Source organism: Saccopteryx leptura, chromosome 11 (assembly GCF_036850995.1).
Source record: "Saccopteryx leptura isolate mSacLep1 chromosome 11, mSacLep1_pri_phased_curated, whole genome shotgun sequence".
NCBI lineage: Eukaryota > Metazoa > Chordata > Mammalia > Chiroptera > Emballonuridae > Saccopteryx > Saccopteryx leptura.
The window spans coordinates 66076522-66087028 of NC_089513.1; the positions used below are offsets into that span (position 1 = coordinate 66076522).

General features: G+C 40.3%; 1 non-coding gene across 1 annotated transcript; it reads right to left on the bottom strand.

Annotated features, from left to right (window-relative positions):
* Nucleotides 1-10137: 10137 nt before the first annotated feature.
* On the bottom strand, nucleotides 10138-10255 carry LOC136383654 (small nucleolar RNA SNORA28). The gene has a single exon (XR_010747468.1). It is a non-coding gene; the product is annotated as a small nucleolar RNA SNORA28 (small nucleolar RNA).
* Between the last annotated feature and the right edge of the window lie 252 nt (nucleotides 10256-10507).

The window sequence follows — 10507 nt, forward strand, 5'->3', positions numbered from 1 at the left end:
AAAGTCACGTCACAAAGTTTTGTTTACTTTTTAAATAATAGGCTCTGTATCTGTGAATTTTAATTGAACCAAAGAATAATTATAATAGAATTATAATTCATTTAACATATTTCAAAACCAGGATCCAAATTATGTCTTTTTTTTTTTTTTTTTTTGTATTTTTCTGAAGCTGGAAACGGGGAGAGACAGTCAGACAGACTCCCGCATGCGCCCCACCGGGATCGACCCGGCACGCCCACCAGGGTGACGCTCTGCCCACCAGGGGGCGATGCTCTGCCCCTCCGGGCCTCGCTCTGTTGCGACTAGAGCTACTCTAGCGCCTGGGGTAGAGGCCAAGGAGCCATCCCCAGCGCCGGGGCCATCTTTGCTCCAATGGAGCCTCGGCTGCAGGAGGGGAAGAGAGAGACAGAGAGGAAGGAGAGGGGGAGGGGTGGAGAAGCAGATGAGTGCTTCTCCTGTGTGCCCTGCCCGGGAATTGAACCAGGGACTTCTGCACGCCGATGCTCTACCACTGAGCCAACCGGCCAGGGCTAAATTATGTCTTAAAAGAAGTGACACTCTGGCCTGGCCTGTGGTAGTGTGGTGGATGAAGTGTTGACCTGGAATGCTGAGATTGCCAGTTCAAAACCCTGGGCTTGCCCGATCAGGGCCCATGTGACAAGCAAGAAAGGAACAACTAGGCCTGACCTGTGGTGGCGCAGTAGATAAAGTGTCAACCTGGAACGCTGAGGTCGCCGGTTCAAAACCCTGGGCTTGCCCAGTCAAGGCACATATGGGAGTTGATGCTTGCTGCTCCTCCCCCCTTCTCTCTCTGTCTCTGTCTCTGTCTCTGTCTCTCTCTTCTCTAAAATGAATAAATAAATAAAAATAATTCAAAAAAATAAAAAAGAAAAAATATAGCTGTAGAGCTACACAAGTTATTAAAAAAAAGAAAGGAACAACTAAAGTGAAGCAACTATGAGTTGATACTTCTTGTTGCACCCCCCTTCTCTCTGTAAAATAAATAAAATTTTTGAAGAAGAAGAAGAGGAAGAGGAGGAAGAAGAAAAAGTGACACCCTCCTGGCAACCCTACATTTAAAAAGGCTAACTTTACATATAGTGTTTGATATATATATACTATGTATAAATATATTGTATTTGGGCTCATGCCAGCAACTTTGGGTTTTAAGACAGTGACTTTGGGCTTCAAGCCAGCAACCTTTGGGCTCAAGCTGGCGACCATGGAGTCGTGTCTATGATCCCACGCTCAAGCCATTGACCCCACGCTCAAGCTGGTGAGCCTGTGCTCAAGCTGGTGACCTTGGGGTTTCAAACCTGGGTCCTCTGCATCCCAGGCCAATGCTCTATCCACTGCACCACTGCCTGGTCAGACTAGTATTTGATTTTTAGATCCACTGCCTAAGTTCTAAATATTTATCAGAAACATTTGTTTCTTAAGAGAATATATTTTTAAAAGAATTTCAGCCCTTTCATTATAAGTGTACAGGGGTAATTTATAAATAAATTTTATTATTAAACAATTCCCAATTTTAACCTTTACTTATAAGTAGAATTATAGGTTTCTGTATTCAAATGATACATATTAAAATTTTCAATGAGTCAAACTTTTCACCAATTCATATCAGCTTGACCTTCATCCCTGCAATTCCACCCTGATTATATCTGTGATATTACAATTCATTGTCAATCAGCTTCCTTGTATAGTTTTACAATGAATAATTCATTAAGAACTTTAGCTATATATCTTTACACATATTACCCTAGTTTGTAATAATACCATTTATTTACTGTGAAATTAGCATACTACTTATTCCGAGATACTTAAAGATATGGGCAAATATATGTTAATATTTTCAAATAGTGAAAGTGTTGTAAAGTACCGTACCCCAGATGCTGAAAAGTACTGTACCTCACTTGTAGTGGAATAACCCATTGCATGGCCTTGGATGGGAACACAGTCAACAAGAAAAAAATGTTTTGCCAAGAGAATTGTTTTGTGACTTGAAGGCGGGTCACTGAAACAGGTCTATGTGACTGAAGGCAGTTGCTGGGCTTTTCTCAGTAAAACATTCTTTTTTTTTTTTTTTTCCTGAAACTGGAAATGGGGAGGCAGTAAGACAGACTCCCGCATGTGCCCTACCGGGATCCACCCAGCACGCCCACCAGGGGGCGATGCTCTGCCCATCCGGGGCATTGTTCTGTTGCGACCAGAGCCACTCTAGCACCTGGGGCAGAGGCCAAGGAGCCATCCCCAGCGCCCGGGCCATTTTTTGCTTCAATGGAACCTCGGCTGTGGGAGCGGAAGAGAGAGACAGAGAGGAAGGAGAGGGGAAGGGGTGGAGAAGCAGATGGGTGCCTCTCCTGTGTGCCCTGGCCGGGAATCGAACCTGGGACTTCTGCACGCCAGGCCAATGCTCTACCACTGAGCCAACCGGCCAGGGCCTCAGTAAAACATTCTCATAAGATTTCTGTACCTTCCAAGGTTATCCCTTGAGATAAAGAGAGGAATGTTGTGGAAACCATGGAAGCAATAGCAATTAATGCCTTTTGATATTATATTGTTATTAAGCTATCATGCAGGTATACTCCATGTATCTTTAAGTAAAAGTTACGCTTGATGTTATGCCAATTTCTCAGTAAACAAGCTTTTTGAAGTCTTGTGAATAAAAATAGGACACAGTGCGAACTCGGGGCCATTTGCCTGAGCGAGCAGTGGTCCTTTGCTAGTCCACAATGATTTCATCTGCTGATCTCTCTCTCTGCGCCCCCGACTCACAACAACACTCACTTCTGCGAGTTCATGTAGAGACATCAAGTCCAGATGAATTTTGAAGGGGTTTATTAAAGGAGATTTATTAAATATGCTGGCAGCAATATGGCTTACATGGGGCAGTTGCAAACCCAAACCATGTGCTCCAAATACATCTCAGGGGCTGGTTATATACCCTTGATCACACATGGGCGGGGAAGAGCATGACATCATGGCATAAGCTTACAACATTTGTTTAGGGGATACACAGAAACATTAAGACTTTCAAGGTAACACAATCAAAGATGTTTATAAATCTTTTAAGGTTCATCTTCCCTCCTTTGCCTAGAGGTATGTTACTCTCAAGATTCCAGGAAGGGGGGAGAAACTACAATCAATGTAGGGTGGTATGTATATTCTGTCTCCCATTATAAGAGAAGAAGTTTCTCAGTTAACCTTTATTTTAGATTTAAAACGAAATGACCCATTGTTCTTGCAAGCCAGAAATTTCTACATTCTTCTCCCTCCTCTCCCCAAAGGAAGGACAGGACAGGAAAGCCTGACTTTTCCTCCTAGAATATCAATATTAATTTTTCAGCTTTTTGGTACCTTATTACAAAAGCAGAACATATTTTGGAATTTAACACAGGTTACTGTCACCTGAGCATTCTATTTATAATCACAGATATTCTTTAATAAGCATAAATGGGGAAATCTCTTGAAGTTTACTCTTTTTATACTGCCACTCAATACACAGCTAGCCTAGATATATACATGTCATTTAAAATAAATATTTTTATTTATTGTTTTACATTAAATTGTTTACATTATCAGTAACAAATGATCTAAAAGAGTTACAAATCTAGCCCACTCTGTTGTAAAGTTGAAGTGTCATTTGTCAGTGGACTGAAGATTGGATGGGAAGTGAGGTCGCAAAACACAACGGATATAACATTTTTCTATTTGTTTGGCTAGAAGTTTAGTTATGAAGGGGATTAGAGAAGTGGAATGGTCTCTAGACTGAGTTTTTAGGTCATAGATTTTCTTGTTTTATTTTGTTGCTGTTTTTATTTATTTTTATTTTTATTTTTTTCCGAAGTGAGAAGGGGGGGAGGTCAGACAGACTCCTGCATGAGCCCAACAGGGATCCACCTGGCATGTCCACCAGGGGGCGATGCTCAACCCTTGTGGGGTGTTGCTCCACTGGGGCCTTGGCTGCGGGAGGGGAAGAGAGAGAGAGAGAAAAAGGAGAGGGGGAAGGGTAGAAAAGTAGATGGTCGCTTCTCCTGTGTGCCCTGGATGGGAATCGAACCCAGGACTTCTACATGCCAGGCTGATGCTCTACCGCTGAGCCAACCAGCCAGGGCTTTGTTGCTGTTTTTAACATGAAATAGTAGACTACATTTTTAAGAAGATGGGAATGATTACAGAGAAGAGGGGAGAGACTAATGATACAGAGAGGAGAGGTTCTGGAAAAGAAGACTCCAAACAACTCATGCCCATGTGTTCTACCCTGCTGATGAACTTCCCTTCCTGACCACCTGCTGATAGCCCTTGGACTTGCTTAGCCAACCTCACAACTGCATCAACTAATTCCTCATAAGAAACCCCTTAAAAATCTCTGGTTCCACTTTTCCAAATCCTGACTGATACAGAATTGGATCCTCAAAAAGTTCGTGAAAAGGAACTAAAGTTATGCACCAGCTTCTATGAAAGCAGACAGGAGGTACACTTGACCTACAGAGTGAGTGAAGATTTCCGGAGTAAGATTTCACTCAAACTAAGTCTTTAAAACATTATTAAAAATTGGCAAGGCAAGACAGGAGTGGAAGCAGTGGTGAGTTAGTGAACCAACTCACTGGAGAAATAATAAACTTGATTTGTAACATTTGGTGTATATTTACTCACCATGGCCAATGTCAAGCTACCAACGTGATGTCTCAGAACACAAACTTAGACGGGGAGGCACACAGTTGGCTTTCACAGGTTGTTATGAGTTCATACCACTAAGGAGAAGGTGTAAGGGGAACAGCATGTGCAATGGGAGAGTAAATACCAAACTATTTTCTTCTACGATACACTTGATCATAAAGAAAAGATCCAGTAAACTCCCTTCCCCACCCAGTTGTCACTGTAGTAAAAGAATCACAGTTCATAAGCATGACTGCAGTTTGGGTCAACATACCAACAATCAGCATTAATCATAATGATTAATTTAACTAAGAAACTTCTGGACATTGTCCTATAGGAACAGATTGCTATTTGCTTGAGGTCACTGACAAGTAAGTGCAGAGATGTGATTCAAACACTAGTGCTTCCTATCCCAGAGACCAGAACATGTAACACCTAGAAAATCCTTACACATCCCCATTAGTCTGGATCAAATTTTTGACAATCTTTGTGGTAAGATGAAAATGTTCATTTGATTTTGCAGTAATTTAAAAGCCAATCTTGCCTGACCAGGTGGTGGCGCAGTGGATAGAGCGTCGGACTGGGATGCGGAAGGGCCCAGCTTCGAGACCCCGAGGTCGCCAGCTTGAGCGCGGGCTCATCTGGCTTGAGCAAACAGCTCACCAGCTTGGACCCAAGGTCGCTGGCTCCAGCAGGGGGTTACTCGGTCTGCTGAAGGCCCACGGTCAAGGCACATGTGAGAAAGCAATCAATGAACAACTAAGTCGCAACGCGCAACGAGAAACTGATGATTGATGCTTCTCATCTCTCTCCGTTCCTGTCTGTCTGTCCCCTGTCTATCTCTGCCTCTGTAAAAAAAAAAAAAAAAGCCAATTTCTATCATATACATCTATGGCTAATTGATTTTCAGTAAGTGTGTCAATACCATTCAATGGGGGAATAGTGTCTTCAACAAATGGTGCTGGAACAATTAGCTATCTAACTTCAAGGTATGAAGTTGGAACCCTACGTTATGCTATATGTATAAAAACATTAATTCAGAATGGCTTAATGACCTAAATATAGGAGCTAAAACAATAAATCTCTTGGAAGAAAAACATAAACACTCTTATGATTTGGGGTTTGGGAATGGTTTCTTAGATATAACAACCGAAGCATGAGTAACAAAAGAAAATATGGATAAATTGAACATCATCAAACCTAAACACTTTTGTGCATCAAAGAACATTACCAAGAAGGTGAAAAGCAAATCTACAAAATGGCATAAAATATTTGTACATCATATATCTGATAATGGTCTAGTATCCAGAATATTTAAAAAAAAAACCCTTATAACTCAACACCAAAAAGACAAAAAATCCAATTGAAAAAATGGGCAGCCTGACCAAGTGGTGGTGCAGTGGATAGAGCATCAGACTGGTATACAGAGGACCTAGGTTCAGAAACCCCAAGGTCACCAGCTTGGGCACAGGCTCATCCAGCTTGAGCACGAGCTCACCAACTAGAGCGCAGGTTCAACATCTTAAGCGTGGGATCATAGACATGAACCCATGGTCGCTGGCTTGAGCCCACAGCTTGCTGGCTTGAAGCCCAAGGTCACTGGCTTGAGTCCAAGATCGCTGTCTTGAGCAACGGGTCACTCACTCTGCTGTAGTCCACCCCCTCATTAAGGCACATATGAGAAAGCAATCAACGAACAGCTAAGGTGCCGCCACAAAGAATTGATGCTTCTCATCTCTCTCCCTTCCTGTCTGTCCCAATCTGTCCCTCTCTCCAACTCTCTCTGTCTCTATAGAAAGAAAGAAAGAAAGAAAGAAAGAAAGAAAGAAAGAAAGAAAGAAAGAAAGAAAGAAAAGAAAGAGAAAGAAAGAGAAAGAGAAAAATGGGCAAAGGATTTGAATAGACATTTCTCCAAAGAAGATATACAAATAGCTAACAAATACATGAAAAGATACTGAACATCATTGGTCACTAGGTAAATGTAAATCAAAACCTTGAGATATGCCTGACCAGGTGGTGGCGCAGTGGATAGAGCGTCGGACTGGGATGCAGAAGGACCCAGGTTCGAGACCTCGAGCTCGCCAGTTTGAGCGCGGGCTCATCTGGCTTGAGCAAACAGCTCACCAGCTTGGACCCAAGGTCGCTGGCTCCAGCAGGGGGTTACTGGGTCTGCTGAAGGCCCATGGTCAAGGCACATGTGAGAAAGCAATCAATGAACAACTAAGAAGTCGCAACGCATAACGAGAAACTGATGATTGATGCTTCTCATCTCTCTCTGTCCCTGTCTATCTCTGCCTCTGTAAAAAAACAAAACAAAAAAAACCTTGAGATACCACTTTATACCCCTTACGATAGCTATAATTATAGTTAAAAACCACACCAATAGGCCCTGGCCGGTTGGCTCAGCGGTAGAGCGTTGGCCTGGCGTGCGGGGGACCCGGGTTCGATTCCCGGCCAGGGCACATAGGAGAAGCGCCCATTTGCTTCTCCACCCCCCACCCCCTCCTCTCTGTCTCTCTCTTCCCCTCCCGCAGCCAAGGCTCCATTGGAGCAGAGATGGCCCGGGCGCTGGGGATGGCTCCTTGGCCTCTGCCCCAGGCGCTAGAGTGGCTCTGGTCGCAACAGAGCGAGGCCCCGGAGGGGCAGAGCATCGCCCCCTGGTGGGCAGAGCATCGCCCCATGGTGGGCAGAGCGTCGCCCCTGGTGGGCGTGCTGGGTGGATCCCGGTCGGGCGCATGCGGGAGTCTGTCTCTCCCCGTTTCCAGCTTCAGAAAAAAAAAAAACCAAGCCACACCAATAGAAAATAAATATTGGTGAGCATGTAGAGAAATTGGAACCCTCCTACATTGCTGATAGGAATGTAAAATGGTTCAGTGTTATGGAAAATAGTTTGTAATTCTTCAAAAACTTAAATAGAATTACTATATGACAAGCAATTCTACTGTTAAGTACATTACCCACTAAAAACTGGTAATCAAACAAATACATATCCATAACAGCACTATCATGTTAGCCAAAAGATGAAAATAATATAAATGTTTGCTAATAGATGAACGGATAAACAAATTGTGATATGAATATTCAGTGAAAAAAGAAATAAAATACTGATACTCTGTATATGCTACAATGTGGATGAACCTCAAAAACATTAAGTGAAAGAAGGTAGATACATAAGATCAAGGTTATCCATTGATCCATTGATTCCATTCCAATGATTCCATTACATGAAATATCCAGAATAGGTAAATCCATTAGAGACAAAACACAAATTGGTGGTTGCCAGGAGCTGGGGCTGGGTGAATGGGGAGTAATAGCTTAATGGGTATGAGCTTTCCTTTTGGAACGATGAAAATGTTTTAGAACCATGGTAGTTGCATAACACTGGATGTACTAAATAGCACTGAAATGTCCACTTTAAAGTGGTTAATTTTGTTACATTACGTGAATCTCACCTCATTAAAAAAAAAAAAAAAAGCCAGTCTCTACAGTTGGAGTTCATATTAAGCAACCCAAAAGAATGTGTCAAACTTGTCCTGGTTTCCGTTTTATATTAAGAACAACTGAATTCCATTTTCTGTTTTGGAACTGTTTCATGGAATTTGAAAACTAAACTAGATGTGGCTTTTAATTCTAAACAAAACAGTAAGAAATAAAATTACAAAATAGATGGTTTAATTGTTTTTTTTCTCTCTCAAGTGTTTTCAAATGTTTTGAGATTTTTAATAGCAAAAGGAAATCACATTTAGTACAGCTGGATAATTTCTACATAATTGGCTTCTCATTCTTGATCTGGTTTTGAACAGTTTACTCTATTTTAGGAATTAACCATTATCAACTTCATTAATGAAACAGAAACCACCTCCTCTAATCATTTATAAAATGCTTGTCAAACAAAATTTAAACAAAGAATAGGATCTGGGCAAAGTAACAGCTCTTTCAAAACTACTGCAACTAATTATAGGAGTATTCTAGTTATTTTGTTATTGTTTTCCATTTATTATGAAAAAATCCTGAAGAGCTACAGCACTTCTCTTGACATAGTTATCTGCATTTTTTTTATACAAGGGTAATTATTTTAATAATACTTTTTATCCACTGATGTGAAAAGCCGAATTTGTAGCAGCTAGTTTATGTCTACAACTTATAAAAAATCAGATTCCTATTGTATCAAGCCACCTTTAGAGCATTATTAACAGTAGTAGTAGTATTTAATTAAGTGAGAGCAGGGAAGGCAGAGAGACAGACTCCTGCATGCGCCCTGACCAGGATCCACCCCACAAGTCCGCTACGGGGCATGTAGAGCATTATTTTCTATTCTACTTATTGTTTTAGTTGACTAAGTGAAAAAGACCACAGGAGATATTGTACAGTATATTTCTTAGTTTAAGACATACTTAAGAAATTGCACAAGCAAAATTACCAGGTTATGTTTCCAAAAACAAAATTAGACTTAAAATATAATTCTAAAAGATTGTTCAACTGATATCGAATGAGAATACCACAAAGTTATAAGTGACTTATTGAAAGAAAATGCTCCACCCTTCTAATACTTTCCCCCCACAAGGCTTCAAATTTTATAGCATTGAGAATGTTACTAATTTAGAGAAATAAGGCAGAAAAACTAAAATGCTAATTCAAAATATAAGGGCTAATGAAAAGATGCAATGTTTATATATATAAATGACGCTAGTGGCTGATCATCAATTGAACATGTTCTTTGAGCTTTTTTCTAGTTCATCACTGCACTTTGCTGGCTAAAGGGATCAATCAGTAGCTATGGAGCAGAAAAGTTTCACAAAATGATTTGATCCATAATCTTTTATTCATTACTATTCCATTAGATTCTTGGTCTGCAACAATTTTCTTCACATTTGTGTTACCAGTGCCCATCACAGGGCCTGTCTCATAATAGATGTTCAAAAAGTATAAATGAATGAATGAAGAATGAATGTTTGCTATGCTAACCAACTGAGCTAACTAACTATCCAGAGATTAAAAGTGAAGATGTAATAAAGTAATGTCTCTGGCATTCCAGAAAATCAGAATAGCTAATTTACGGAGTTCACTATCTTACACCTTCTGTTTTAAAATGCAAGATTTGTTTATCCTCATTTTATAGGAGGAATACTGAGCATTAGTGGTTGACACTTTGTTTATGCATTTCTTAGTGCTTTATCTCTATAATTGGGCTATAATTGTTTTCATTCAAATTTATCTAAAATAATTAATCATGTATACCATATAAGCAGAGATTATGTTCATTTTTATTTCCCTGGTGCATAATCAAGTGACTTGCATATGAGAGATACTCAATAAAGGCTTGTTGAACCCAAAATTGATACTTGTTCTAAAATATTTTCCTCTTCATTTTTGTGTTGTTTGTAGTACTTTAATATTACAGAAATCTGTAGATAATGGCAGGGATTGTTCTGCATATTTATAATTGATAATTTATATATATATATTTTTCTTTACATTGTCTAAGTCTATATAAAGGTTTGTCTCATGGAGGGGAGAGTACCCGAATAGGTTAGACTTCGTTAGTATAGCAAGCTCAATTTATATATTTTTGATGTCTTATTGATTAGCACTGGTTTATGAAGAAACATGTTAATGGCCTCTTCTTTTTTTTTTTAAATTTTATTTATTTATTTATTTTTTACAGAGACAGAGAGTGAGTTAGAGAGAGGGATAGACAGACAGGAACGGAGAGAGATGAGAAGCATCAATCATTAGTTTTTCATTGCGCGCTGCAACACCTTAGTTGTTCATTGATTGCTTTCTTATGTGTGGCTTTCAGCAGACCCAGTAACCCCTTGCTGGAGCCAGCGACCTTGAGTTCAAG